Genomic DNA, 16,722 nt, shown 5'->3' on the forward strand with positions numbered 1-16,722 from the left:
AAAATCAATCATCTTTCAGAATAAAGATTAGAGATTTGAGTGCTAATAACCTTCTTGAAAAAAAATCATGTTTTCATGCAGATATGAGGAGGAGAGGGCAAACTCTTTGCAAGGGACAACAAGTCTTATTCCTCTTTGGGCCCCTATTGTCTTACAAATAATAACATGCACATGCTAGGAAGAGACTATCTTGTTAAAACAATATATGTCCCCTAAAGACCTCAGACTGCTTTGAGGAAATTGCTATTAGTTTTCCCAATCACCCTTTAGCAATAAAAACCTCAGATTCATGGAATTAAAGAGAGATCTCTAGAGTCAGATGGCAATTGCATAGTAAGAAGGTCCCAGTGGCCTACTTTCTGAAAACATTTTGGTTATTTTCATGAAGCATTATGTTGAAAAATGAACAACAACAGTTCAAAAACCTTTGTAAGCTATTCTGAAGAAAAGTTTTCAAAGAATCAAGACAAGTCTGAATTTCCTTTCAAGGTTACTTGAAAAATTGACTGCCATGATCATAGGAGAAAAACATGGGGAAAAGAAAAAAAAGAAGAATATGCAAAAAAAAAAAAAAAAATCTGGTAGAGCTACTTGTGACCTCCCAACACACAGCAATCTGTATGACCCCATTCGGAGACACGAATTCAAAGGATCTTCTCTGTAAAATTGTTTGGGGTACACCCAAAAGTCTATTGAATAATTAAAATTCTTTTCTCCAACAATTTCTTCCATGATTCTCATTTAGATTAGATTAATTCATCAGCTCGTACAGGAACAAGTCTGGGAGGGACACCACAATTAGCCACGGCTAATGTGAATATTTTTGTGTAAATTAATTCATCCGAAGAAAACTAAACGGACTAGGGTGAAGATACAGGGATTCAGAGCACAGCTGATGAGACATCACAATGGTGAATTTGAGAAGCAAGGGACAGTAAGAGCACAGGGACAAAGTCGATGTTAAAGGACAGAAAACTCAGTTTGCAGGGAGACACTGTTCTCTAAGCCTCAACTTTCTCCTTGTAAAATAGAATAATTCTATCTTACTTGTCTCACAGAGTCACTGTGAAAATTAAATTCAATAATATCCTTGAAACACTCTCCTGTTTCATTCAAATATAAAAAATTAAGAAATGGATTCTAGAGATAAGTGACAGAAGGTCATACGGATAACAAACGTGCATTAAGATGGGATAGGAGTGATGATATAAATAAATGAATACATAGATAAGTTATATAAGAAATGTCAGTTACTAAGTTTTGCTTGAAATTACTCCTGGAAAACAGTATAGATATTTTATTCAAGGACATCAAATAAGAATAAAAATAAGACAAGCTCAAGCTACTGCATTAAACAAAGATTTTCTAACTTATTTCTAAAGAACTCTGGAGACATAAAAGTTCGCCTCTTTCCTTGATATTTCCATAAAGAAAAGACAATTGCTAAAAAGGATGTGGTAGGTTTTCAAGCCTTGACATGCACAGGTGCCCATGAGATATGAAATTTTAAAAAAGCAAGCTGCCGAACCATATTCTTAGGTAGATTCCATCATTTATATGTATGTTTGTAAATACAGATAAAATGTTCTAGAAAACACACTATTAACAGTTTTACCTCAAGGGAGAAGAGTGAGGCTGGAGAAAGCTGGGGGAAAAGGACTTTCTTTACATTTTTATAATATTTGAAAATTTTCTAAAGTATACTTTATGATTTCAAAAATTAACTGTAAAAAAATAGCACGATAGATACAATGACATAGTCACAGTTTCTTACCATGAGCAATGGGGACAGCTGAGCCTTGAAGACCAAGCAGGAGTCAGTCCGATGAAATAGCAGAAGAAGGGCATTTATGGCAGACAGTAAGCATGTGCGAAGGCACAGGGTCCTAGAAGAAAGGGAGGTATCTAATGTGAGTAGTAGTTGGGTAAAAACAAATCTTAGGTAGATATGGAAGAAGAGTGGAAGATGATGGTAGAAGGCTGATCCAGGTGGCTTGTGTAAGATGTTAAGGATTTTGAACTTTCTTCAGAGTCACTAGGAAGCCACTAATGGATCTGGGGCATGGGAGAAGCATGCTCCCATTTGTGTTTTAGGGAGAATGCTATTAGAAACCGTGCAAAGAATGGACGAAGCAGAAAAAGCAAAAGCAATTAGTACAGCACTTACCATGATTAAGGAAAGAATTGTTGAAGGCATAGAGAGGAATCAATTAGACTATTGGTTATATGAAACTAAACTTTAGGAGGGAGATCTATTTGGAAGATATGGCTTTAAAAATCATCAAAAGGATTAGTGTAAACCAGCATGTCCCAATTCCATCATTATTCATGTTTCCCATCACAGTCTAAGAAAAACCTACATTATTATTTAGTCAGTGATTTTTTTTTTTTAATTGACTCACATAAAGCCTCATCTTAAGCAGTGAAATCATAGGTTTGGTGAACTATGTTTTTATGGGACACCTTAATATAAGCAGATCACAAAATTAAAATAGTATCTTTTTTGAATAGCATCTGAATCTTCTCAAATACCACCAAGCATACTACACTTTAGGAAAAAACAGGACCGGTTGCTTCCAATTCTAAAATTCTATGAGTCTATAATATTCAATTAAAACTTTTCTTTGAAACTTGAGCCCCAAAGATGTCACAAGTAATTTGCCCAAGACCTAGTTTACCCCAAGTATGGTCTCCAGGTCAAAGCAACTCAGAAATGTCAATTCTCAGACCCTGTTAAATTAGAAACTCTGGAGGTAAGAGGCAGAAATCTAACCTTCCATATGAACCTGATGTTTCCATCTGTAAGTGTGAGAACCATGGCTTTGGGCCACCCACCAGATTTCTCCAGCAAAGAAACGGAGGCACTTAGGAGAATCCAGGTGAGATCATTTCCAAGTCAGGGTACTTGTATCTCACAGCACTCTGCCCCTCTCTTTTATTGTCTAGGTTCATACTATGCATTTCAGAATTCATGCTCAGCTCATTGACAGCCATTAAAGCAGTGGTCCCCAACTTTTTTGGCACCAGGGACCAGTGCTCCTATGAGAATCTAATGCCTGATGGTCTGAGGTGGAGCTGAGGCAGTGATGCTAGCGCTGGGGAGCAGCTGCAGATACAAAGCCTTGCTCACCCACCGGCCACCTCCTGCCATGCAGCCCCATTCCTAACAGGCCACAACCAGTACCAGCCCACGGCCCAGGGGGTTGGGACCCCTGTATTAAATAAATCAACTGAGGATTAAAGATACATGTATGGTTTTCTAGATCTCTAGTGTGCTGCTTCTCAAACTCCAGTCATTCTCATATCACTGTTAGTATTTTCATGATTCTGCTCTGCCTCTGTGTCACATATATACTATTATTTACCTAAAATTTTTCTTTAGTCTTTTTTTCTCCCCTCTTAGCACCCCTCGAGGGCTGTTTGCACTCCTGTTTCCTCTGCTGCAACCCAGCTCCTAGGTCAGCTGATGGGGCAGTGCAGGGGAGGAGGGGATGGAGGGGATGGGGGGCGGGGGGATTGGAGGCCTGAAAATCCCCACCGGCCTCCAGCTGCTCAACCACTACCTGGTGGCCAAGAACTACATGGAGGGGGATGTGCCATCACCAGCAGATGTGGCCCACCAACTGCAGACTTGTGTCATGCCTTACGATGGTCTAATCACATCAAGTCTTAGGAAGAGAGAAAAGCCAGCCCACCTGAAGTGAAGAAAACTTTGGGTGAGGATGGCCCTGCTACTGTGGAAGGAACCTAAGGAAGTGCAGCTACAGACAGTAAAGATGATGATGACATCGATCTCTTTGGATCTGATGAGAAGGAAGAAAGTGAAGAAGCAAAGAGGCTAAGAGAAGAGCGCCGTGCCCTGCATGAGTCAAAGCCAGAACTGCTGCTCTTGCTGCCAAGGCTTCCATCTCACTGGATGGGAAACCTTGGGAAGACAAGACAGATGTGGCAGAATGAGAGGAGGGCGTCAGGAGCACTCGAGCAGATGGCTTGGTCTGCAGCTCTTCTAAACTAGTTCCAGTGGGGTGCGGAATTAAAAAATTTCATGCACAGGATGTAGTAGAAGACGATAAAGTTGGAACAGATATGCCGGAAGAGCAGATCTCTGCTTTGGGGACTATGTGCAGTCCATGGATATGGCTTCTTTCAACAAGATCTAAATTCCAGCGTGGATCATTACCTTTAAATAAAAGCTTGACATCCCCCAACGCCCACCCCCCCCAAAAAAAAAGAAAAGAAAAAAGTTTTCCTTTAAATAAATTTTCATGTTTTACTTCAACATTTTTTTCAAATTATGTTACTACCATCACCAAAAGGTCAATATCACTTGCCATAAATAAAAGCTAAGTATGAAAATAGTGTTATTAGGTTCTACCTTTGCTGGTCCAAAGTTCTGCTTTGGGGACTGTGTTCCCTATTACCAAGGATGGTTAGCCTGTATTAGAGAGGTATTCAGGTTTCATACCTAACTTGACATAATCTGGATTTTTAAAAAGCATTGACATGGACATGACATTTTCATCCTGTGACTCAATGTTAGTTAATTGTATGAGCATGAATCCCCCACAGTCCTGACACTCCAGCTGTGGTTCATATTCCATACTTTGGGAAAGTCTGGCTTGAACTGTGTGCATAGGATAGATAACCCGGAGAATGAACAGGTTTAGACTAAGAAAGTAAAACTAAGACCCTCCGATTTAAAAGGTGACCGGAACAAGAAGAACACACAGGGGTGACGAGAACACCACACCTGGCCTGAACTGAGGAGGAGGATTTAAAAGGCAGGAGAAAACATGGACAGAGAATTGACACTGAACTCAAGGGAGAAGCAAGTCAGGAAAACAAAGCACCAGCAGGAGTGGAGGGCTAAGCGGAAGGATCTGCCTTCCAGCCCACCCTACATCCCAAGCAATGGCATAAAAACTTTATTTTTTAAGAAGTCCACGTTTTTTATAAAAGTACTGCCAATGGAACGGAAATTTAAAGAAATTCCTGAAAGAAACCAGATGACATCAAGTGCTTGGAGAAATAAAACTATACCCCATGTGCACGTTGGAAGATATCGGACAGGTTTAACGAGGGTTAACAGAGATTATTTCCAGATACCCTCCCTTTGCTTATCCACATCATGATAAAAGTTTTATAATAAAACAGTATTGTGTGATATCAAACAATATTTTTAAATTAAATGAGCAAATGAATTACTGCTGAGCATCAAATTGCTGCAGTGACAGAGCATGTTAATACAACATGCATTTACTGCATCACAGTTTCTGTAGGTCAGAAACCTGGACCAGGCTTGGCTGAGTTCTCCACGTTCCAGTCTCTCACAAAGCTGCGATGGAGGCCTTGGCCCAGGTGCTGAGGTCTCACCTGCCAGGTGGGTCGCTCACTGGTTGTTGGCTGCATTCAGTTCTTCATTGGCTGTTGGACCACGAGCCCCAGATCCACATTTGTTCTTATCGGAAGTGGCCCTCAGTTCCTTGCCCAGGGATCTCTCCAACACAGCATCTCGCTTTATTAAAGTGCACGAGAAAGTAGTAGAGAGAGTCTACTAACCGGAAAAGAATGTGAGTATTTCATAATCTAATCTTTGAAGTTCATCCCTCAATGTCGCCATGAATGGCAGGAGGCAGGGGCCATTGGCAGCCAGTGGAGAGGCTGCCTTACTCCAAGGAGTCCTGTTCACTCAAATAATTACGTTTATATCTAGAGAGATACTAAAGCTATAGCCAAGCTTTTCATTTTACAAATGAGGAAACTGAGACACAGGGTGATTCTGTGACTCGCTCAAATCTGGGCTAAATGGATAACCAAAGTCTCGGAGCCCCGTTCTAATATTCCCTACCCTGCACTGTAGCTGCTTCTCATGCCCAGCCCAAGTTCCCATTCCAACAGCTCGAGCCCCCTGGCAGCCCTCCCGCTGAAGGTTCGCCAGCAACGTGAAGCTTCCAGGTTAACTTACATAGTGTTTCGTCAAATAGTGCCTGAGTGACTGTTTAATGTTCTAGAGTGACTGCCTTACCTCCACCCAGAATCGCCTCTCAGCAAGAACCATGCTTCACACGTTCTTCATCCCTCATAAAGGAAACCCTAGGAGCCTCCCACCCGCAGAAGGAACGTGGTATACGGTTCGCTGATTGATGAAACTTAAAAACTGCAAGGAAGCATAAACGTTAGAGGAGGAAAAAATGGTATAATCTGCTTCTGAGAGTCATATAACATCCTCAAACTGTCAAATAAAAATTTCATTAAGTCATTTTTTATGGGATAATGTGGGGTCAATGAATTAATAGGAGCGAGCGTCAGCACTGTCCATCTAGTGAAGTTCAATATGAAGAAATACGAAGAAGGACGCTGATTCCCGCTCTCAGCCTCTGGCCCAGGGCTGGTCGGCATCTCCCCTCCTTGGGTCCTGCACTGCAGAAGGAGAGCCTTCGCCTGCTTTGTAAGACTGTAAAAGATATGTAAATGACAGAGAAACACTTGGAATATGCAGAGCAACTGTAGTAAACTTCCAACATTGAAGAGGAGAAAAATTACAGTTTTTTTTTCATTCCTACTCCAGTGCCCTAATCCACTCTCTTTTGCTCTACATGTAATAAAATAGATTCTTAAATAAACTGGAGGATAAAACCAGTACTGGCAAACTCCTCAGCGAAAACCAACAGCTGCGCATTTTATCCAAGGCAATGTAAATTTTTCCACATTATAAACTCGCCTCTAGGAGGAAACAAGAAGCTAGGTTTTAGGGACGTGACTGGTTTCATTTCGAGACATTTTGGATAAGATAAAACATAATGTATCGCTTCTTCAAAATTCAAAGACTAAGGAAGTATTCTAATCTGGGCAGTAGATTAGTTATGCTAACTACCGGTATAGCAGACAACTCTGAAACAATTGCTCGTTCCTGTCAAGAAAGGTGAGTTTAACCCGTGGGCAAGTGAACTGAGAGGACAGCAGAACAGTCTACACACTTAATTCTAGCGATGCTGTTGGCAAGACTGAAGTCTTTACAATGTTTCTGCTTTTACAAAAAAAGCTCTATTGCACATTTGTCCCTACAACCTTATCAAAGGGAGTCTGGGATTTTAGTCAAAAATGTGAACTAGTTCTTACATGCTCTGTAAGATTTGAACAGATCCAGTTCGTTAGTACATTCATGATAAGCTAGTCTGTGATAAGCTATTGGCAACACAGAGACGAGATATACTCTTCTTCACATCGAATGAACATCATGCTTTAAAATATCCCTAACGATCTGAATTATTTATTTCAGAAAGGGCTTGAGCCTAAAGAGTAGGAAAATATCATCGATGTCAGGTCTTTCCCTTCCCTCAGAAGGTCTGTCTCTTCCCATCCCAATAAAGGGAAGAAGATTTTGATTTCCCTCACCAGCATCTTTTTAAAGATGCCTAAAGCAGGGCAGATGGAAAGTGGAAAAAAGAATGTAAACTCTTTGGGAATTCCTTCACAAGGAAAAAAAAAAAAGTATCAGGATTTAAATACTCCTGTCTCAACAAACACAAATAACCAAGCAAAATTTAGCTTACGAAAATTCAAATAGATGCCCTACGGAGAACTAGCTCAAACTAACAGATGCTCAGTCACTTTAGTGATCTTTTAGAATATTGGAATTTAACAGCAGTTTATTACCTTCACAACAAAAATAATGGGAATATAGGTGTAGGCATTAAAACAAAATTATCCCTACTACATTATCCATAAATGACAATTGTGAAGAACTCATCAAGACTAAATAAGAAATGTTTTCTAATGAATGTAGCTATTGTGTTAAATGAGATTAATATGGGCCTAGAATTTTTCAATGTTGAACTAAGCAGCAGGTAAATGAAAAGTGATTATCTTAATTAAGCAGAAAGAAAAAAACAGAAGTACACGCAGTGGTCACCCCTTCACCCCTGAGATGCCCTGGGGTGCAGCACTGAAATTCTCTTTATGTGAATTCTCTGCTACACTCTAGAAAGATCAAGAACTTCACCTAATTCCCTGTGTAATGGTTATTCCCCTGTTAGTCTCCTCAATTCTGCCAACCAGAGAAAGACATAAATGGGAATAAAATTCCCTGATGATAATGCCATAGGCACTTACGAAGGAAGATGGTATGAAGGCACATTAATCCTAAAAAAAAAATCAAATGCATGAGTTTGGGAGTGGGTCTCTAACTCAAAGTACAATCTCCTCAAAGACAGGGACTGGGCTGTAATGCTGACTGGTGGCTCTGGCAGTCTCGGGGACAGAGACAGGCCGTGGCTGGGGCTGGATAGCACGCATACGCTCTGGCTCATGGAGAATGAGGTTCCTGAAGGGCCATGCAGATGGTTCCCTACCTCCTATTTCATTTCCATCTGTGAAATCATTGAAACCCCGTCTCAGAAACTCAACAGAAGCAGGATATCTGGGGGAAAGTGTCTTTGAGTAAATCTCCAAGGCAAATAAAGAGGTAGGCCATTATATAGAAACAATATACATTTCATTTTGGTACCTGACCTTTTCATGGGTTAATACATGAAAAAAAGCCCTAGACACATTTTCTTTTTTTCCTGAGAAGATAACTAAAATTTCCTAGGTCTTATATGTGTCACACACTGTGCTAAGTGCTTTGACATTTGACATGTTATCTAATTTAATCCTAGTAACCCTGTACAATAGGTGTTTCATTCTAATTTTACAAGTAAAAAAAAAAGGAGCCTCAGAGAAGAGCAAAGGATAGAAGGTTGATGATAATTTCCTGAGCTAGACTATGAATAAGGCATGAGCATATTATCGCCAACATCTATAAAAACAGCCATTGCAAATACAAATAAAATAAAGATTTTTTTTTTATTTCTCACAAGATCATGATTGAGAGAAAGTATCCTTTTCTAGCAGCTGCCTGCCCAGTTCAAAGGTAAGCTTGTCACTGTTTCCGCAGGCATGACGACAGTTCTTATGACTGTTTCTTGGATCACTCTATAATTTATAGCAGTTAAAAGCTCCATGCTTGGATTAGACTGAGTTTGAATCCTGATTGTACATTTGGGTGAATCTTACCAATAAACTTACTGGCTGTATTCCCTTAGGCAAATTACTCAACTTTGGAGTTTGTAAAAGGCTATTTAAAGGGGTGAGGGTAGGATGGTTTCCACGTGGGACAGTTTGGGTACAGCCTGACCTCATTCTGCAACATGACAGCTGACCAACAGCTGCTATTGAAAAGACCTTCAGGGACAAGAGAGGCCACTCTCACAGCTCCTTCAACCAGGCAGCATGCAGGAGTCCCTCAGGAGTCCCTCAGCCGACTGTCAATGGTCTTCCAGGCACCGGTTTGGTTTTCCACCATTAGCCAAGCCTCTATTAGTTTTCCTGAAACCGACCCTGTGCTGTTCCTCTAGCTCTCCACCAGGGAGCAGGGTAGAGGTGTCCCTACTCAAGCAAACCTCACTTCCTCATTCAATCAGCTTCCAGGCTGTAAACTGTTGCCCACATGTTTTGGGACTTCCCTTTTGAATCTCAATGCCCTATATTTGGAAATCAAGAAAACCGAACACTGACTATTCCTTGTTCTTTTTGTTCTTTTTATAACATTTTTACTTCTTGGAGTAGTATAGATGTCTCTGACTGACTAGGGGGGAATAAATTGAGGAAAAGAGCTCAACAAATAATATCTCAAGATGTAACCTCAGTTCATAAGTATATAGAATAGACTGAAATGTAAGTATCTGAAGTTAGAGTTATTTCTATCATTATTTATATGAGCAAAAAAAACCCAAGTGCCAAATTCACTCAGTCACGATAGTTTTTGCGGAGAGCCACTCCTCTCAGGTCGCTTCTTTTTCTCCCCTATCATTTTGCACCTAGTGCACACCTAATATGCTCCTCTGAAACGAGGCTTTGACATTTGCTCCTGTGGGAGCCGAAATTACAGCAAATGAATGATACTTATTCTCAGGATAGGTCTTACAATCACATCCCTCCTTCCCAACCCGTTACCACCACCACTATGCCATGTTTATTCTTAACATTTTTGCCAATATTTCTTCCATCTCTCATACCTGTATCAAATGATAAAGGGATATCTGTTTTACAAACCAAAGACAAGTAAGATCTAAATTCCATTGAAGACATTGTCTCAAATAAGAGCATTCTCATATATAATGGAGTGTCGGAATATGTCATAATGCATAAATTATCATTCTGTTATTGCTGTTGGGAATTACTCTACTGCTTACAAAGCACCTTCCCATGTACTATTTCGTTAAATGAAACAGCTCAATATCTCATTCAAAAGAAGTATTCTAATGAAAGGAGGTGTTGGTGGTCTGTATCTGTTAAGGAAAGCTGAGCTTCTCTCTTATGCTCTTATCACAAGAGGAAGCACAGCTGGCCTTTCACCTAGTGATTGAGCTGCATGCCCAGTTTGGAGAAGGTAGGCTATGGGAGGTTTGTAGAATTAGATGGCCAATCCTTTAAATGCAATCTTGTCTCTGGGAACCTTTTTTTCCCCTGGTGTAAATTCTTTCATTATTTCTGTGGTGCAATTCAAACAACTGGGCACCTTAATGTTTTTTTCAACAATTTTTCCTTTTGAATTTTCACCACTGGAGCTGCTAAAAACAAAAGTTAGCCCATGGCACACTGAACATGACTACTTGTCCTTTCCCATTTGCCAGCCATGGCAGGGATGTCCATGGCACCTGCGAAGGCTATGGTCAAGTGATTAGCAAGGGCCAGTGGTCATTGAGGTAGCACCCCCTTCAGTAGGCTTCCATAAAGCAAGAGACTTGCAAAAACTTTCATGGAGTCTTAAAAATCAGAATTACTTAAGTAATTAATACTAAAACAGAAATAGCCAAGAGTCTTTTTGCCACTGAAATATGGTGTCAACTATGGCATTGAAGTTCGGGTCAAGCTAATAATTCATGAAACAGTAGTTTATATCAGAACCGTCATGTGGTTAATATACTATGACTTGGTAGGGTGTAAAAACATCTCCATCATTTTCCCTTTGTCATTTATGCACCATCCCCAGGATCAAAGAAGAAAAGAGAATTACCAATGAAATGCCAGAGTGCAGTACTCTCCAGACATAATCTTACTGAACCTTCTTAGAAGCCTCATTCACACTGGGAGAAAGGTCAACAATTCTTTGATAACAAAATAGTGATAGAAACGGTGACTTTGATGATGCCAATAAAGATGATGATCATATAAAGGAGGATGACAGCAAAGGTAAAAACATTTCTGGTCCCCTTCACTAAGCCACTTCCACTACTTCCTTTAAATCTCAGCTCAAACACTATTCCTAAACCCAGCCGACTTAGATTAATCTTTAACTGTTCATTGCTTCAGCATTCATGTATTTTATTTCTATTCCACAATTTGTACCAGCTATTTCATTTTATAACTTTTCTAAAATTATTCCAGGTCTGCATATGCTGCTTTCCTATCTCCTAGCAAACAGAAACTGTGACAAGTATTTTTTAATCCTACCAATTAAACCTAGTTGTTCTGAGCTCTATACATCATAGGTTGTGCTTAGTAATTAAATTCAAGTTTGCAGATATGTACACATCGAGCCCCTGTCTGACGTGTTAACAACAGTCTGTGAAAAATGCAGAAATGAATAAGATATTGTCTTACCTCATAGTCATGAAACTTAACACTTAGTAGACAAGAGAGTCTTATGAACAATTAATAACACAAGGTAGAATTCTATAATTGCTTATGTAATTAGCTAATGTATGCACAAACGCTAAGAAAGAGAGAGAGACAGAGACAGACAGAGAGAGACAGACAGAAAAAGACATTTGCTATAGTGATTACAGAAGAAAGCAATTCTTTTACACTTAGAAGTCCAGGGAAAACTTTTTTGCGAATGAAATTTCTCCTCTCAAGAGGATAAACATGAGAGCGAGCATAGCAGACCGAGCCTGAACAAGTGTAGGAGAGCCGAGGGTGCAAATTCCATTTTAAAAAATATCAAGAAATATGTCTGTGTACTGTGTGAGTAAGGAAAATGTGAGACAAAGTTGGAATTTTAGTTGAAATCATCATAGAAGATGTTGAAAGCCATACTGAACAGTTGGATTTTATTCAACGTGCCTGTATGCCTGTACAGGCATACCTCATTTTACCACTCTTCACATTATTGTGCTGCGCAGGTAATGCAATTTTTATAAAATGAAGGTACAACCCTCCGCCAGCAAAAAGATTACAACTCACTGAAGACTCAGATGATGGTTAGCATTTTTTAGAATAAAGTATTTTTAAATTAAGGTATGTAAATTTTTAAAGACGTAATGCTATTGCACAATCAATAGACTACAATATAGTATAAACATAACTTTTATATACACTGGGAAACCAAAAAATTCATGTGACTCACTTTATTGCAATATTAGCTTTATTGAGGTGGCCTGGAACTGAATCTGCAATATTTCTGAAGTATGTCTGTATTCCCCCAACTATTAATCAAAAAATCCTAGTCCCAAGAGATTTTCTGTTATTAAATATATTGGGGGAAATATGCATGCTGTGCTCCCTTTATGAATTTTCCTTGTTTTAATTTTTTAAATTTTTATTTATTTATTTATTTTGGTGACTTTTTTTAACAAAATCCTGTAAGTTTCAGATGTACAATTTAACAGTAAGGCATATATAGATTGCATTATGGATTCCTATCCCATAATTAGATTTTTTTCTATCACTACATATTTGAATTTTCCTTATGTTCATGAAAACACTAAAATTTTTGTGAAGTCTGCTGGTAAAGAACAACTTTAGTATTTTTTTAACTCACAGTTTCTCAAGCTCTACAATTTTTTCAATTATTTTTTTTCTCATGACATTTATTAATACCTTGAGGATCTAATTTTTAGGAGAATATGGCTTGTGAAATGTTGCTCTAGCCAAAGAGGACCAATTATTTACCCGGATGAAAAGGAGTGATGAGGCCTGATCCATGCCTAAGATTGCCCATTAAAAAAAAAAGAAATTTCAAGCAATATAGAATTATAATTAAGATCACTGAAACCACGCCACCAATAGATCAGCCTCAAAGGAGTAGGCAGGGTAAGTTAGGATAACTTATTTTTTTTTTTTATCATGACAAAATATACATGGCATAAAATTTACCACTTTTAAATGTACAGTTCGGTGGTGTCAAGTACATTTACATGGCTGTGTGGCCATCACCACTAGCCATCTCTGGATCTTTTCCATCTTTCCAATCTGAGACTCTATACTCATTAAACAATAATCCCCATCCTAGCCCCCCTGTAACTACTGTTCTACTTTCTGTCCCTATGAATTTGACTATTCTAGGTACCTTACGTAAGTGGAATCTTATGATATTTGCCCTTTTATGTCTGACTTATTCCACTCAGTTTAATGTTTTCAGGACAATTCATTTTTAAAAGAGGTGGCTTGAGGTCCATTAAAAAAAAAAAGAAAAAGAAAAAAAGGACCACGCACTACGAGAGGCCCTAGTAAGAATTACTAGCAATAGAAATCTAAATCCGAGGCACTGAAGCATATAAGGGCATTAAAACCTTCCTCAAGAGGGCAGTCCTCTACTACAGAGGGCAGATATAAAGGGCTTCTCCCGTTAGGTAATTCCTTGGGAGACTGTCACACCCTGCCATTTTCTGGAGACTAATCAACATCATCCAAGGTCTTCAAAAGGTTTTGCTTATGTTTAATTATCCAGAGAACATCAAAGATCACAAAAGCCATTGAAGCTACCGTACACGAGCTACTGTAAATGAGCGCGTAGTCCCACACCGTTACCTTTCAAGTCGCGAACAGAACACGGCCTGGTTAGCACTCCGAAATCAAAGGCAAAACATGACTGTTTGGCTGCCCTGGGAAATTCTCACAGGGAAAGGAACAGACAAACTAAAATTAAATAATAATGTCTGCTTGTGGTAAGCAAGGAAAGCCGAGGAAAAGGGAAAGTACTAAGGTCTATCGATCTCTTTTATCTTCTCCAGGTCTCCTGAAATTATATTGTTTTAAGTCCAAGTCACTATACAACTAGGCAACTGCGAGACTGGTCCTAGTCTGTCGCTTTGGTTCGTGTGCCCTGAGTCCCACCTCTTAGTTCTCCCCCGCTGACCTCCCACCCCCCACGACTGCCAAGTCATTCCCATCTAAAGCATCACCATGGTCGTTTTCCTTCTTTGCTGCCAAGTCTCCAATCCTCTACGAGTCCTCATTGTCTCACAGCTAAGTTCAACATTCCCGGTCCTCCACCATTCAACCTTTTCTGAGGCCAAGTTTAACACCTGGAAATCAGCCACGCCTTCTCTACTTGTGAAAAACTACCCCCAGCGTGTGTCACAAACTGCCTCTTGATGTAGATACTCTCAAATTTGTAGACTTTGTGAAGATAGCTGAGTTGGGAAGAAGGATATGGAGTCTGTACATTGAGGTTCACACTCCACTTCTTACCTGTGGGACCCAGAGCTAATTGTTTAATTTCTCTGTGCCTCAGTCTCTTCACCAGAAAAATGGGAAAATAACAATGCTTGTGTGACTGGATACATAGATATATTACACGAGGTAACGTGGATGAAATGCTTAGAATAGTGCTGGACGCTGTTAGCAGGGCCTCGTCTGTGTTGACTATCAGAGTACCACACAGAACATGGATCACTCAACAGTGTCCTTTGGACGAAAGAATCAGTGGGAGTTAAATAATAATATGGACAAATCAAAGATTCTTGTGTCCGACACAGGAGACCTTATTAAAATGGAAAAAATTCAAACTATTTAGGGATGTCTATCATGTTTATAAATTATGAAAGGATATAAAATCTAATCTGGTCACGTTTTGCTTCTTATAATAAAATTGAGCCAAGCAAAAGAAGAAAACATTTGTTGAGGAAGGAAGGTCAACTACCTATAGTTGTCTTTTGTTTATCTGCATTCTTATGCAAACCCCACACAGCCTCTCTGAAAATCCCAGAATCACGGAATTACACGCGAATCAAGGAATTACACGTGAATCAAGGAATTACACGCAAATCACGGAATTACATGCAACAGCTCTTCAGAGCTCGGTCGCTCTGCATCCTCACCGCAGATGAAGCCAGTCTTTCCCCGAGACACAATGTCCCTCTTAAACCCTTCCAATGAAAGTGACAGATTCCCTAAGGCACTGAACGATCAAAACGGATTCACATACATTTCAGCGCCCAAATTTGCACATTCCCTTACCCATCCGCGTCTTTTGTAATTGTTGAGGGGTTTTTTTGTTCGTTTGTTTAGTTTTGTCGTTTTAAGTTCTTTTGATAAATTTACGTCGACCTTGTCCATCACCATGTGTCTTGTCCGCCGTTGACCTCCAGAACCCTCTTTCGCCTGCCTGGGTTTTCTTATGTGCATCTCTTACCCATTCCTTGTATTTTATTTTTGGGCCTTTGTTAACATATTGGAAACTACTATTAGGACTGGGAAATACAGAAAAGTGATCTGCAGAAACGAAAGAAGAGTAAAACAAATGCACAAAAGGGGCTTCCTGGGTCTCCCCGGCACTCCAGCCCGCGATCGCCCTCTAGAGGCCACGCAAAGCCCGGGCTCTCAGAGTCTCGAAAGACCTTAGTATCCTTCCCTTTTAACTCAGGCTGGTTCAAATCGAGTTTCTATTCCAACGGAACAACCTTTTCAGGTGTTATTTGCCTAAAGTCAGAAAAAGTTATAGCTCTCATGTTAATGTGGCCTTCATTTATGGCATGAAATCGATGTCTTACACTGTCTTTGCCTCATTTTTTACTTTAGCAAAATGAAAGGTTGTATTTAACTGCTTCCTGGAGCTATCGGAGAGAATAACTAATCAATCGGCATGCCGCGTCCTGAGGAAATGTACTGAGCAGCACCGCACTACACATCCATGAGTGCTCTCCCGAGAGCATCTCTCGGTAGCTCTGCATCTCAGAGCAGGGAGAAGTTCCACTAGTAATAGATTCAAGTTTGACTCTGACTCTTTCCAAACTATGTGGCAAGTATTCCAGAGGGTTCAGTGATTATCTGAGCAACTCGAGCTAAAGACTTGGGTGATTAAACCTTGATTGGGATGCTGAATACCAGGGACCCAAGTAATTGCATATCCATAGGCTCATCTAACTTAGCTATTACAGTCCCAGGCTAGAGTAAATATCTTATTTTAAGTGCTTTCTCCAATTACTTTCTACTCTCTCATATCTTTGCTCCATCTGTTTTCTTTCTAATTTTGAAGCATCAGCCTTAATTCTTTAATGTATATGTATTTATTTTTAAACTATTCAAATAAACACATTACAGATGGCCTAATTCTTGAATCCCTTCGCTTTGTCTTAAATAGTAAGATTTTGTAATCGTTCCATCGTGATTATCTGAAAATATAACTGAAACATATGACAACTGATCTTCTTTGCATGGTCTCTCTTCGAATTTGATCCAATGATAATCCAATCTCTGATAAAAATTCAAAGCAATACCAAAAAAATGAAACTCCATTTGATTGCATAGCTAACCAATCAAATTAAAGCCTCTATGTTCTCTTTCTCTGATTTATCGTCCAGGGAGGATTTGGCTGTCTTGGTGAAACAGCCACAACTTAGATTTTTATCTGATGTAAAAGTCTCCATATAGTTCCCAGGTGACAAAGCTATATGATCTTTGGATATCCATTCTAAAAGGAAAAAACATACAATGTAAAAAAATTTTGGTTGAGCTCAA

General features: G+C 39.5%; 1 pseudogene; it reads left to right on the forward strand.

Moving 5' to 3' along the window:
- Positions 1-3,500: 3,500 nt before the first annotated feature.
- LOC102881298 lies at positions 3,501-4,160 on the forward strand (annotated as a pseudogene).
- The last annotated feature ends 12,562 nt before the right edge of the window (positions 4,161-16,722 follow it).

Source organism: Pteropus alecto, unplaced genomic scaffold (assembly GCF_000325575.1).
Source record: "Pteropus alecto unplaced genomic scaffold, ASM32557v1 scaffold166, whole genome shotgun sequence".
NCBI lineage: Eukaryota > Metazoa > Chordata > Mammalia > Chiroptera > Pteropodidae > Pteropus > Pteropus alecto.